The following is a 16,031-nucleotide window of genomic DNA, read 5'->3' as shown; positions in this document are numbered from 1 at the left end:
TTTAGGCTATCCACACGCACCCTATCTATCAGTCCATATCAATATATAGTTTATGTAATGTTATACCAGTATTTACTATTGAGATTAAAGTTAGTTCTCTCCACCACGATGTAAAGTTAGATAAAGATTTCACGATAGATGAGGGACGTGATGGTAGTAGGTTATTAAATTCCTTGAGTTGTTATTTTAACATTAGTTATGTTTTAATACTAGTTAATAAATGGTTATGTTTGATTTTAATTGAGCCTGGTTATTTAAGTAGTATAAGTCAGCCTAAGCCTTGGACATTATTTTAATAGAAAGATACTGCCTACCCCTTCCCTCAACAACTTCAAAAAAAAGGGTATGTTAATGTTTCACTTTGCATCATAACAATGTTTGTATTTTAGTCGATATTCATGTGTACTTTAGTATTATTCGTATTAAATTCAGTATTAGTTTATAATAAGCCACTTGTGCATGGTAAAGTTGGTGTTTTTTTGGTAGTTCATGTGTATTTTAGCCAGTATTCAACTATAACTTTTGCATGTATTTTATATAAATCGCTTGTAGTTTAGTATTATTATTCGTATGAAATTCAGTATTAGTTTCTAATAAGCCACTTGTGCAGGGTAAAATTGGTGGTTTTATAGGTAGTATTATATAAATGCCAGTATTTTAATCAATATTCATGTGTATTTTAGCAGTAGTCAGCTATAACCTTTGCATGTATTTTATATAAATCACGTGTAACTTAGTATTGTTTGTATTACGTTCAGCATTAGTATATAATAAGGCACTTGTGCATGGTAAAATTGGTGTTGTTAAGGTAGTATTATATAAATGGCCGTATTTTAATCAAATTCATGTGTATTTTAGTAGTAGTCAGCGTAACATTTGCACGTATTTTATATAAATCACGTGTAATTTAGTATTATTCCTATGAAATTCAGTATTAGTTTCTAATAAGCCACTTGTGCAGGGTAAAATTGGTGTTTTTTAAGGTAGTATTATATAAATCACTGTATTTTATTCAATATTTATGTGTATTTTATCCAGTATTCAACTATAACTTTTGCATGTATTTTATATAAATCACGTGTAATTTAGTATTATTTGTATTAAGTTCAGCATTAGTATATAATAAGGCACTTGTGCATGGTAAAATTGGTGTTTTTTAAGGTAGTATTATATAAATGCCAGTATTTTTATCAATATTCATGGGTCTTTTAGTAGTATTCGAATGAAAAAACTGTAGTAATATTTCTATGAAAAATCAGATTTTCGTGCTCATTAAATGTTCTAAACCTAATACAAACTCTGATTCTTCCGCCTATACAACTAAAATAACCTAGCCTAGACCAATCATTCAGGATCTAACATAGAATAACTTAGCATAAGACTATATTTTTCAGCATTTACCAATTATAAGTCTAGCAAAAGCCTATGTATCAAGCTCTAATATGGTATAAACCTACTAGGATCTAGCATAGAATAACCTAGCATAAGCATATCTTTCACGATCTACCATAGAATAAGCCTGGCATAAGCCTATCTTTTCAGGATCTACCATACCATAAGCCTAGCATAAGCCTATCCCTAAAGGTATCAGCCACGTGACGTCATCAAAAATTAGCCGTGACGTCATCAAGAAAACCACCACCAGGTGGCGCAACAATTCAAATTTCCCGCCAACAACATCACGTGACGTCATGAATTCCCCCCATCTCCTCCCCCCACCCCAGTGATGTCCCTATTACACCAAAAATTTTACCCCCTCCCCCCTGAAAGGGGGGAAGGAAGGGGGGTAAAATTTTTGGTCTTATAGGGACATCCTTACTCTCTAACAAAGATTGGCTGCGAAATGATTGAAACTATTTTTAGCTTCATCACATCCCATACGATGATCCATTAGTTTTACTTGACCTCTGATGAAGTAAGCGGTATGTCTTACAAATTTCGCGCCTTTTTTTAAAGTAGGGCGTATTTCCCGCTATTTGCCATTCTAATTTCGCGTTTTTGACGTCAGAATAAATTACGCTACTCCCCTTCACATTACGTAGAATGTTTTGTAGCCGCGAGTTTCCGGTCACATGTTCTAAAATCTCTCTGTTACAAACGCATCATACCGGAAATCGACCTGCCTAGATAACGTTTAGCAGACGACGTTGCGCTACATTCCAAACCACCCCTTCCACTCCCCTTCCAAATTCTCTCTGGAGCTAGCCGAAGCTGCTGCGCTGCTCGCACTCCTTCAATCGGGAGAAGGTGGTACGCACAGGGGCATCGTCGGCGTTTTTGTACCGCACGACCCTACCGAAATGCTGGGAGGATTTCGTTTCAACTCCGTCTCACCTCTTTCCTCCAAGGTTTTTTGAATTAGCGGAAACACGACGCGTTGCCCATTCCATCCCGCAAAAAATATGACTTTCACGCCTTTTTGGCCTATTGACGCTATTAGGTCTATTTTTCGGTTTGCCCCCTGGCGGTCGATTCCTACAGCTCGTAAGAAATGCCTTATAGAAATTTTCTTTCTCGAACCAAAGAAAATATACGTGTATCTTCTTTGCTCGAACGTCTGAACTGATAAGTACAAGCTTTCTTTGCAACAATATTTTATAATCGTAATTAGGGTAATATTTGTATTTACTTTGAATTTAAACAGTGATTTGGTAGACTTAATTCGTTTATTAGTTGATAAAATACGGAATTCTTAAGGCTTTATTTGTATTTATTATGGGAAAGGTTCTATCGAAATTGGGGGTAATTTTTGAATTTAATTCGTATTTAAACCATGATTTAGGTTAAACCTAATTAGTTTATTAGTTGATAAAATACGGAATTCCTAGGGTTTTATTTGTATTTCTTGGTCTATTCTGGGAAGGATTGTATTGTAATTGTAGTGGCAAGTGGTGATTTGTCGCCTAATTTAAGGTTAGCCTTTTGGCCCATTGTATCGCGATTAGCGCGTATTGGCTTCATTCTTGCCTGGCGGCTCACCATTTTTACCGTAGCAATCCGGTTCGACCACGTGATTTAGGTTTAGCGTTGGCTTTTGTTCTCCAATTAGCATTCCTACCAAATCATTTGAGACTGAATTGAACTAGCTTCGACGTAACAAAAGGGGGGATGTTGGCAACCCTCAGCGTCGGGACGTACAAGGCGGCTTGATTCATTGGCGTCTCTTCGCACTCTAAAAATTCCTTAGCACAGCCGCTAAAAAGCGAAACGAAAGGTAAATTTTACCCCCATGTTTTTCCCTCTTAGTTCCGTCGAAGAGGCTCAACTGTTCCATCTTCAATACGAGTTTATTCTTGTCTATTAGTTGAGTCGGGCTAGTGATATGTCCGCGATGCGCGTCTTAATACGATTCTTGCCGCCTAGCTAGGATTGTCTCCTCGGTTGTGTTCTGTCACTACCTCATAGGAGGTAGTGGTTCTGTATATGAACTTTGTCGCTAAGCAGGGTAGTGAGGAGGATCGGTTGCAGTATGTTGGGTGTTAGATATGTTTTTTTTTCGTTTTTAATTTTTCTTCTTAGTCTAAACCTCTCCATCCAGTTTAGTTTTTTATTAGCTTTGTCAAATGCAGTTGTTTTTTACAATTCCACCTTTCCTCGATAATATTTAGCGCAAATTCAACTGTCAACTTATTAGATCTGTCCTGTTGATCACGGGTTAGTTTATAGGGAAGGGTTATTCTTTACTTTTGGCCTTAAGTTTATAGTTTGTGTAGTTAGGTACGGCGCGAGTACCGTCTAGAGGATTGATATTGGCGCTATTTTTCAGCCACTTTTATACATACGATGGCCTTTTAGTTTCATCTGGGTTGTAGAAGTTTTAAAGCAATTTTTTTGTTGGCTATTTATAAATACTACTCAGAACAGGGAAAAAAAATTACATATATAATCAATGTCAATTTTTTTGCCTGTTTTTATTATGTCGAGCTAGGACTATAAAAATGTCAAGTGATCACTCAAGTCAAACGCAAAAGTTTAAAAATGTATAATGTATGTACATCTGGGGTAAATAGGGACAGTTACAAGTGGTCTAAAAAGTACAATAATTTCAATTCCCCACGTTTATTAACATCGTTCACTCAAATTTCAACAAAGCGCACGTGGAAATAGGCAAGAATCATTTTTACAAGCTTATCGGACGGATTTTACTTTATCTAGCTAACCCAACCAACACTGGTTTCTGACTAATTAGACCACGGGGTGTGAAAAAATAATAGTGAACCAATCCCTCGCGCGTTCAGTAATAGAGAGCTTACAGTTGGAGGAGGAGCTGAGTCTCGTGACATAATTTACGCTGCCATATCGGTGGGTTTAAAGCGGGAATGAAGCTGAGACCACCCAAAATGGCTACCAGAACAGCGATAAGACTTGGGAGGGTGTGACGTACAACTATCCCATCTAAAAGCTCTCTATGAATGGTAATTAATTTTAAATAAGAGATTTTTTTGACATATTCTTTTATTTTTAGAAAAAGGCCGTTATGTTAAGGGATAATGTTATGTTGCCTGATTTTTTTTTTCATTTAGTTTAGAGTTGTTCTCAAGGATATAAGTTTATTATGGAAATAGGGTATTTCTTTTAATCTCCAAGCATTGGAAGGACTAACTTCCGGCCAATGTGCTTGAAAGGAATTCTATTCGGGTAGAAATTTAGAGAAATGCTCGAGTCGCGAAGAAAAGGCAAACCAAATTCGGCTTTGAATGATATATTTGTAGTTTTTTTTTGACTTAGATCCTTCTAAGTGTTCATTTTACTATCCCTTTCATTTCAGTAATAATGGCCTCCACACTTGAAGAGTAAAACTCGCTTTCTTGTTACACGATTCGTTTACAAGTCAAAACCAATTGTTTATTTCGAAAAACAGATCCTCTTTTCCTAGAGCCGTTTAAACATAGTAAGACCGTAAACTAATCTAACCTAACTTCTCAACGTTAAGTAAACGCTTCTTTATCGTTATATAAAGATTATTGCCGCGAAATAGTTGAAAGGAAAGCTAAAGGGCATAAAATTGGAGATGCGTATTACTACACACCCGATGGTGGAAAACTCGTGAGTTCTTGCTTAAACTGTAATTTAAAGGCAGAGTTCAAGCGAAAAGGATTCTAACTAACTGAGAATAGAAACAAACAATGGAGCGACCTCTCAGATTTTGCGAGCGAAAGTTGTGAGAGTTCTAGCTGAATAAAAGCCGTGCAGGGCGGCCTCTAGCGAACTGAAGAAAAAAATTGAAAGTGGTTTAAATTTTTCCTTGCAAATATTTGAATTCCTCTGTAGGAAACTCTCTTTTGTTTATCATCAATTCGCTAGAACCGCACGGCTTTCAGTCAGCTAAAACCTCTCAAATTTAGCCACAGCAGGGAAACTAAAGTCTGCACGGTCGCTCCGTTGTTAGTCTCGATGCTTGCTTTTCAGTTCCGAACCCTTTCCGCCGGCACTAGTCCCTTAAAGGCAGAGTTCCAGCAAAATGGGCAAACTAATGGTAAATAATACCATGTTGGAGGGATGCAAAAATTCGAAACGACCAAAACAATTATTGGCCGATCTCCAGTTCTCTAAGAGCGAATTTTGTTCCAAAATGGACACGTTCGGGCCACATTGTTAGTCTCGATTAGGAGTGTGATGGTGTTTTCACCTCTATCCGCCGCGGTTTTTGCTAAACCGCCGGGGGGAGGGGCAAAATCAAAGGTTGCGACACCTAAAGCAAGAAATACCAACAGACCAAAGACTCCGACACAGGTTAAGCCCGAGCAAAACGATTTAAGTCAAATCGTATGCTATAAGTGCCGACTCTTAGGGCATTATGCCACAACCTGTCCGGACAAACAAGAAGTCGCAGGCTTCGGAAAACGCGAAAGCGGGAAGAGCAAAAGGGGATCGTCTTCCCGCCGCGCGAAGAAAGTAAAGCCCCTTATGGAAATTGGCTCTATGGATGTGCGTCGCTGTGAGGTTGATCCTCCCGTGGCCATAGAAGCCGTGTATTCGCATGGGACTTTCGCGACTAGACTAGATTCAGACTAGATATCAGCTTATATCAGTGGCGTAATTTAGTCAGAACTTTAAAACCAGACTTAGTACTTCCGGAAGAAGAAGAGACTCAATGCATAGTGTTAGGCGATGGACGTTATACCTTCACGAAGGGACGCGCGCAATAGACTTCCGCTTAGGACAGTTAAAACTAAAGCAAGAGTTTCACGTAGTTCCCTCACTGCCAAACGATTTTATTCTGGGAAAAAATTTCCTGTATAAACATCGTGCCGATTTGGATTTTGGTACAAAACGTGTCAGATTGACGGAACGACGTTTCCATTCGTGCTTAATCTCCCTGGGTTAAAGACACCGACCCCTCAGATTATCGAGGATATTGAACAAGCTGTCGCGTCTCCTACACTGAGTCCTAAACAGAAGGAAGACTTAAAAACTCTATTATTACGATTTCCAAAACTATTTTCGGAAAAAGCGGGACGTACTAACTTAGTATATCACGAGATACATACTACCACCGATGTTCCCGTTAGTCAACGCGCGTATCGTGTTAGCGACGAGAAAAAACGGATAATTGAAGATCATCTTCACGAAATGATCCGCGACGGAATCGTGAAGCCATCCGTTAGTCCTTACGCGTCGCCTGTGGTACTTGTCCACCAGAAATGCGGAAAGATACGTTTCTGCGTAGACTATCGCGCATTAAATAAAGTGACCGTGAAAGATCCGTATCCGCTTCCGGTGACGAGCGTCGTGAGACTCGACGAGAACGAAGACAACGATTGTTGAGAGACCAAGAAGCGCAAACCGATTCGTCTGGAGAAGAAACGAGGAGCAATCAAACCTCATCTTCATCCAATGATGATGATGGATCCTCTAATGTTCCCTCGGAAGAAGTACCAGATCTACCTGCGGAATCTGAACCGGACGCTTTCGCCTTATTCTCAGATCCTCCAGCGGTCTTCCGAGTGAATCGGATGCCGCCAGACCTTTCTCCTCCTTCCTCTCCTGATAGGAGCTCGAGGGAGAAGTCTCTCCCTCCACCCTCTCCTCTATCTCACCCCGACGATTCCAGTTCTTCCTTTGAATCTGAGGAAGACGATACGGAATTGTCCAACCCTGTTCCCATCAATCCTATGAGATTTGTCAATCCTTTTTGGAAAAGATGGAAACGTGAGATAGTACTGAGGAAGCATCCAAAGCCTTGAGGTCCTGAACTGGACATAAATTATCACCCTCCAGCTAATTATCCGCATCAGACTCTTCGGTCTCGCTCAGACGTAGAACAGTATCTACGCATGCATTCAATCACAGATATGACGTCTATAGATTTTAATTTTGCCCGTCAAGCAATCTCGCGAGAACCATGGGAGACTATTGGCAACGAAACATAACGTTTTGACACGGCCCATGGAATTCGCCATCGCGAGAATTAGCAGCGACAGAAGACTGCTGCCGAGGCCAGGAGGCCCTCCTCGCCGCCTGCCCAAGACTCAGCGGATTGGGAACAAGAGTGCCGCAGCAGACGACTTTTCTTTGGGGGGGAGGATGTAACCGTCCTCAACCCGAACCTCCTTCCCGGGAAAAATCCGCGTCGTCTGCTTTACTCAATTTATATTTTTTATACTAAATTTTGTATAATGCCAAATTGTCCCGAAGTGGCGCCTTAAGCGCCACTGCTGTCGAACTGTTAAAAAACATTTTGTCGCGGGGATAAAAACCCCGCCGACAGTCAGTCAGTAGTCAGTCTCAGCAACCACGCTCGAGTTAAAACGTGTTTGTTTTTGGTAAAATAAAAGTATTATTTCGATTACCACGTTGTTTTTCTTCAAAATGGATTATTTGGTAAATATGTTTTAGTCATGGACAATAAGTCCGTTAAACGGGAACCTGGGACCTTCTTAAGTTGCTAGTTTTTATTTAAGTTCTTTGTGAGCCGTGAAATTAGGCCCCCTTTCCTACAGTTTCATTCTACGGTTACAATACAAAATCGACAAACCCGTCCAGAGCTAAAGCATTGATTAAAACCACCAAGCTTATGCAATCCAAGATTATCCCCCGAAAACACAGAGGCGGTTGCTTTCACATTTCTATTTAAGCATTTGATAAAAACACCTTCTTCTTGAAGCAAATTTAAGTCGTATATTAAAGGCTCAAATAGCTCTCTCATTCCGAACCTTTCCACATCTGCAGAATTGGCCAGAAAAACCAAGTGTATGTTACTTCGTTTTGACTTATGTTTCGCTCACCGGTTTAATATAGAAAAATAGCATCCCAACATTTTATTCTTCCCCTTTTGCTTCCAAGGGGATTGCAAACATCGAACTCATCTAATACTTGCAGCTGCAAATTCCAAGGACTTTGATGTGCTTGTCGATTAAAAGTTTTTTTCGAAATTTCTGAATTTACATAATGAGAAATTATGGGTGAGTCATGATTTGGTGGTTCGTGTTTCTCGTGCTCATTGAAATTGGAATATAACTTTTCCAAAACCTTTGTTATTGGCACATAATGAAAATGCTTCTTTTTATTTTGAAACAATGACCCAGTGAAAGTATACTGCATAGGTTCCACCATGCCAAGCTCTTTTTTGCACATCATTTTAATCTTATATTTAGAAGACACACTTTGAAAAGAATCCTGAACATCGTGCAAAACTAATGAGAGCTAATTTTTTGGTATTTCATAGTTTTTGTCTTTTAAAATTTGAGTCACATTTTCAACATGTATATTGAGTAAATACATAGAATAGTCATGAAAGTCTTTACATAAGCTTTCGATTATGCCAACCGGAAGGTGAGGTTTTTCACGGTATTTCAGTAGTAATTTTAACATCATGTTTTTAATCTCAACTGGTTTCAGGGGATTTTTGTTTTTAGCCCTATCGTCTAGATTTCCTTCACCTTCTATCATTTCCTCACAACTTTCATCGTTTTCTAGTGATTCACTTCATTTTGCGGAACTTCTTCGTTAGGAATATAGACCCACACTTCGTACCTCCGTAGGTGTAGAATGTAGGTGTAGAGTGTAGGTGTAGAACGTCATTATGCCACGCCCACTTGGGAAACAGCGCCCCCTGGCGGCAGCGTGCCCCCACGCGGGAAAACTCGCGCGACCCCTCGCGGGAAAACTTGCGCACCCCCTCGCGGGAAAGCACTGCGCGGGAATCTGGCAGTCATGTCTCTTCTACAACTGTATCTGTGACGTCATTGGCGGGAAAACACCTGTCAGTCTCTTCTACAACTGTATCTGTGACGTCATTGATAAGAGACGAGAATGGATAGCTTTAAACGTACATTGCCAAGGGTTAATGATAGGTCTCTGCTGGAAGTTGCGCAATCCATTGTAATTTTTAGTTTGACTCAGAATTTCAACCTTTTTTCAAGGAGTTTATTTTGATTATGGTATTGTTTTAATGGTAATTAAAAGGTACACGTAAAAGCGTAATTAATATATAAGAAATTCATCTTAGACCTAATAGTAGAAAGCATAATTAGCCTCTGAAAATCAAAGTGTTACTGGTGTGTTAACGTCTATTTGTAAACCTTGGCTAAATTCTGCTTATAAAAAAGAGTTATAAAAGATAGTCAACAATCATCAAGATCAAGATGCCATATTATATGCAAGACTTGCACCCGGACTGTTCAGCGGCCATAGAACTAATTCAACACTTGACGGAGGATGAGTTGAAAGACTTGCTTAACAATGATGAAAGATTGGACGGAATGGTCAAAGACTTGAGACAAGTGAATAATGAGCTCTTTGCTAGTAACAAGAGTTTGGCGGAAATCAATTTATCCCATCAACTCAGAATTGTCGAGTCACGTCAGCAACTTTGAACAAGCTGTTGAATTGAAAAAAAAAGTATAAGAAAAGAAATCCAAGATTGATGAACTAATGAGACAAGTTTCTCTGGATACTACCTTGGTTTTATTTCAAACTGCCGCTGCCCAAGTTGAAGGAGAGACTGAAAGCATTGCCCAAAATTTTTTGGAGACCCAACTTTGTATGGAGCTTTTTCTGGAGATGTTTTTGTTGCATTTGAGGAGAGTCAAAACTGAGAAAATGTCTGATATTTTAGATCAAAGTTCGAGACAAAACTCCGCAAGCTCTTCTTAGTTTGGAATTACAGCTAGGGCTAGCCCATGGTCTGCAAGACCCGCTACTTCATCATCATTACCAAATGAGGGTTTCCCCTTACAATACTCCACTCCCACAACCTCCTCTTGGTTATAGAGTACCCAATTATTATCCTAATCGATAAATTTTAATTGTATAATTGTTTTTCACTTTTAAAATAAGACATTAGTTTGTTAAATTGTAAATAGTGCTCTTTTGTAGATGTTTGATTAAACCATCAAAATGTCAAAAATATTTGTAGAAAAAATGCTTGTCAATTAATTGTAAAGAAAAACAGAAAATATTGTGTTTTGGTGTGTTTTATTACAGTTTAAGTGAATTTTAGAGTGATTTATTGCAGTTCTAGTGTGTCTTGGTGTAATTTAATTTTTTTATTATAATTTAAGTGTGTTTTATTGAACCTTAGTGTATTTTATTATGGTTTAGTGTAGTTTTATTGTACTTTTAGTGTATTTTATTGTGTTTTACTGTGTTTTATTGTAGTTTTATTGTACCTTAGTGTGTTTTATTATGGTATAGTGTAGTTTTAGAGTGTTTTATTGTACTTTTAGTGTATTTTACTGTGTTTTGGTGTGGTTTTATTGTACTTTTAGTGTATTTTATTGTGTTTTACTGTGTTTTGGAGTGGTTTTATTGTGTTTTACTGTGGTTTTATTGTACTTTTAGTGTATTTTATTGTGTTTTACTGTGTTTTGGAGTGGTTTTATTGTGTTTTACTGTGTTTTGGGGCGTTTTCAGTGTATTTCAGTGTATTTTGTTGTAATTTAAGTTATTCGTCAGGGGTTTGAGGTTCGACTACAGGAGTCGTGTCCGTTGTGGATGTAGAAGGGTTAGGGGTTTGAGGTTCGACTACAGTATGAGAGTTAGGACTCGTGTCCGTTGTGGATGTAGAGGCCGCTTCAGGTGGTAAGGGCAACCCCTGACTTTGATGCTGTAATCTTAGCCATTCAATATGTTGCTCTTCCAATACGAAGGGTATTTCCTCAATCGGGTCAGGTGCTCCTTCACGAATTCTCGGTCTGACCCGCACTATAGGTAAATTTCTCCATGACGGGTGTTTTTCGTACAATTTCTCATTTTTGGCTTTCATTTTCATATTATATAATTTGTTTAAAATTTCCTAAAGTAATATTTAATTATTAAATTCTAAGACACAATTAAATCAAAATTTCTTTATTTCGTGCACTTTAGGAAACTATCGAAAATTGGTTTTAAAAGTTTTTCAGTTTCTTTAATACGCTGTTTAAACCTCGTGTTATTATATAGTTCGCTGTTATATCGATCTTCCAACGGTATTATATGTACAGTTATTATATGTGAAAAACTAACCAACATTTTTGTTTTATTATTTTTTATTTTTTTTACACAAAGATGATTTTCTCTCATCAGGTAAAGTTGTTGCGAATAGCTCTTTGTTGGTGTTTAGGTTATTGGGAGAACTAATATTATCTAGAAGAACTAAGTAACCGACTGAAAAATTAACTAGTCTTAATATACGTTTGTTGGTAATTTTCTAAATGAATAAACTTTGAGACTTTATTTGCAGGAAATAGTTTATTTTAGCAAGGTTAAAATTAAATGAACTTCTCGCGTTGGAGGTAATTTCGAGAGTGATTCTAAAAAAGTCCACTAGCAAGAGACGCGAGACCCATAGGTCACGTGTCCGTTTTTTATCTTAGAGCAGTAGAGGTTTTTTAAGCTGTTATCTTATTTGCCAATATTCTTTTTTACATTGATCTATTTTGTTAATTTTAGACAATACATTATTAATTTTTATGATTATTTGATTTTTAATTTACACAAGATAAAATCACTAAAAACCGTTTAAATTCCCAAAATTTCTGGCGCGACATTCGTAACAAGTTTGTCGCATTTGAAACAAAGGTTTTTCGTGTCGTGTTTACCATTGCGTTTTTCTTACTGGTCACTTTAGTGGTTTGTTTTGGTAAGTCAAACTTGATGGCTAAAAGTCAAGTTTATAGTATACCCTTTTACGAAACTACTCGAAATAAAACTCTTGACGTCTACCTAAGAAACAAACTATAATATCTAAAATAATATACAGTATAAAGTTCTAAAATATTCAAGTTTTTTATATACACTAAGTTCTAAAATACTTTTCATGGGTCCGCTTTAAAACCAAAAGGCAAAGTGTCCCAACCTTTAATTACACGTTTGTTAAACGTAAATCCAAAGCTTTTTTCTAGTTTTCGACTTAAAAGAGTGGCCGACGTTTTATTTCGAATTACGTTGAAAGGAACGTCCACTTTTAGACGTTTGGATTTATTTTTTATAGAGTCCACTATAGCTTCAAAGTTTATAATTTTCTCGTTAACACGATTAAGGCAAATTCCTTTAACCTTAACGACAGATTGACCGTCCGTAGTTCTGTACCCGTAACTCTTGGGCCCATTTGAAACAAACTCTGTAATTGTAGCGTCCCCTTGTTCGTTAACCCAACATCCTAAATTGTTACCCGTGGGGGGTTTAAAATCGTTTTCCCCCGCCACAAATAAAACGCTATCTGTATCCGTGTATAAGGCTCTTTTACCCAATTTATGCAAGGTCTCGAATAAGGTTAATCTTCCGTAACACGAAACGAAACAAGCCACATACGGATTTCCTTTTAAATATGTTGGTGCAAATTCATCTTTGTTTTTGTACGATAATAAGCACATTTCTTCATTAATTGGTCTTAAATCTACCAATTCCTTTGTGTCATTAGATAAGATACGTACAAGTTCTGTGCACTCGTTAACAATTAGTGTTTTGGTTTTGTTTGTATTCATACCAAAACGACCCCAAAGACTGTTGAGACAAATCTTTGAAATAGCTCTCAGCGCGGGGTTATGGACTACTTCATCCATCTTCATGCTAATACCTTCAGATTCATAAATCGATTCAATATATTTTTGTTTTTGCTCGGCAGTTTTTACGGAAGACGGATAGCCGGAATTAGCTTGTTTTATCTTCAAAAAATTGTTAACATAACCGCCAAATAGTCCATCGTTAACATGTTTTCATACTGAAATGTCTCGTCGAAATGATGTACTTCGTATATTTTTATAATTTTATAACCCATTTCTACGGCTTTGTAAATTTCAGGCGAGGGCCAAATACCCGAAATAGTTCGTTCCTTGTCAGAATGTTGACACGCTTCATTATTTGATTCAAGGGCACATGACTTACACAGGGGGAAAAACAATTTTCCATTAAACCTATATGGTAAAACTGGGATATATAGGTCAGTCGGGGGCAAGAGTTCACACGATATTATACCAAAATAGGCATTTTTTTCATAGTTAAAGTTACTATTTAAAATTTTGGGATGTCCTTTTGGGTAGATTCCGTATTTATTGACAGCGGGATAGAGTGACATGAGGTCGTAATAATAAATTTTTTCGTTTTTTGCTTCATCCGGTTTATGATATAATTTGAAGACTTCTGTCCTTCCACCGTACAAAGCCGACCTGGCTAATATTGGTGGAGGCACCTCTACAGTTTCGCAACAAGCGATATTTGTCTTTAACAAATTTTCAAACTCGCATTCCCACATCGTTATATACTTTGCATTGGGGTGTAACTTTTTTATAAATTCTATTCTATCCAGACCCTTTTCGTAACAGTTTTTATTTGTATCATTTACTAAACTGTTCCATTCACTGCCTTTTAAACATTTCGGACAACCGTGATGCACGCAACCATTGAACTCTAGGATAATTTCAGGATCCTTTGAGTAACCATCCACTAAATAAGGTCCAATTCTTTTTTCTCCTTCAGGAGATAGGGCTGTCTGTATTTCTACCTTCATTTCTTTACTAACCCAGGCCAACCACTTGATAGCTTTACTTCTTTGGTTGTATGATGCACGGTAACCTGGACTAGGTACTACACCCAATGTATTTTTTTCTAAATATTTGTGTAAAAACACGTAAGTACAGGCCCCCGATATAGTAATAGCTCCGCAATTTGAAGTATCTAGACCCGATGCTTTTTTGTAAAGTTCTCTAAATTTTGTAATTCCTTTTTGTAAAACTACCACATCTTGTACAGCGTATTCCTCTAATTCGGTCATTATTTTGTACGTGGATTTTTTACCTTTTTCACTGTACCATAAATCAAAGGCTTGTCGGTCCTTTTCATTCATAAATTCAGGTTGAAATACGGTCTTTTTCAGGTAACGGACCTTCATAGTTTAAAGTGTCCTCTTTTAAGAAAATATAAGGAAAAAACTGTTTTTTGTAACTACCCAATTGAAAAGTTTCTGTAAAGGCTCTCAGAGGAAGCGCCACGAAGGAATAACTACAAATAAACCTAAAATTTTGACTTTTAATAAAGAGAGCTAGAATTTTAGAACCGTCGAATATGACGTCTGGTTTTACATGGTTATTAATTAACCAATTTAATATAAAATACGAATCAAAACCTTTAAAATTGTGGGCCACTATAGTCAAATTTTCAAATTTAGGTTTACTTATTTTTATTCGTTTATTGTTCCTTGTATAAGATGTCTCATCTTCTGTTTGGGTCAGATATTTCATAAACTTATCAACACAATCAAAACCTCTAAAAATTTGATAATCGTATTCGGTATCATTAATTTGCATGGCCGAAACTAATAGAACTGGGGTATGTTTAGAGTTCATATCAATAGTTTCACAGTCAAAATAACAAAATCTAGTTTCTTTAAAAGTATCATCAAGGGGTTGAACGTAACACATTTTAGGAGGGTGCTCAATTTTACATCTGGAACAAGTTGTAAGACATTTATGTTTGTCATCGTGAATTTCTTTGCAACATTTTAAGCACCGTTTAATTTTTAAACAAGTGCCATTTTCTATGTGCAATTGGAAACATTCAGGCCCTTTAAAGTATCTATTACAGTTTTGACAGCGAGATATTTCAATCTGAGGGTCTTCGTGAAAGGTTTCAGAGTAACAACGCCAACATTTGGTTTTTTGATTATAACATTTGTGTTTTTTTGCATTCTTTGATTTAGTAAACGTTGTTAAACACGTATTGCAATACGACGTGGCCCCAAACATACTGGCTAAACTTTTAATGACGTGCATGTGTTGATCTATTTGTAATAAAAAACATTTTTTCTCCGAAAACATTTCACCTTGATAAACCTTTTTGAAATTATCATTAGCACTGAAAATAACTATTTGGTACTCGGGTTGCAATACTTTTTGAAACATTGAAATTTCGTCTAAACTAACGGGACCAATAGGCACATTAGCCTTGGCATGAAGCTTTAACGCTTCCTCTTTTTGCAAAGGTCTATGACCTAGTTGTATACGTCTATAACGATTAAAATCAAAAGTCAAAGTACTAAGCTTTTGTTTCTTTAAATATGTTAAATCAGCAACCATCATCCCGCAAACGATTGCTCTTGATACGCATAGTTCATCATCGTTTATTATGGGTAAAAATGTCCTTCCTTTCTGAATATATTTGTCGAGAGCTATCATCGATCTTTTTTTAACAGATCGACGACCTGATATTGGTACATTAACGTTTAAAAATATAGCGTCGAGTCTGACATCACCCTCGAGAAAAAAATTTCGCCGGCTTTGACTTACTTGACTAATGGCAGTCATTAATCTTTCAGCCGTTAACTCATTTAGGGCCATAAAATTTAAATTTATAGCATTTTCCAGTAAGTCAGACCTAACACAAAATCTAACGCTATTGTAACCTTGAGAAGATTCTAAAATTGTATCTATAATGGATTGAAAGATTTTTATCAATTGTTCATATACTTCTGTCAATTTGATCATATGAAGGTCTTAAAAATAATTTTATATTCAGAGGCTAAACAGTTGAACTTTCGAGAGACAGTTTGGTTAACTTTTGATAATTCGTAAAAATTTTAGGATTAAAATAGGAAAGATCCAAAGGCTCTTCTT

Source organism: Phalangium opilio, unplaced genomic scaffold (assembly GCF_054372755.1).
Source record: "Phalangium opilio isolate 3A_F unplaced genomic scaffold, DU_Popi_V2 ptg000101l_1, whole genome shotgun sequence".
Lineage (NCBI taxonomy): Eukaryota > Metazoa > Arthropoda > Arachnida > Opiliones > Phalangiidae > Phalangium > Phalangium opilio.
This window is presented reverse-complemented; position numbering follows the sequence as displayed.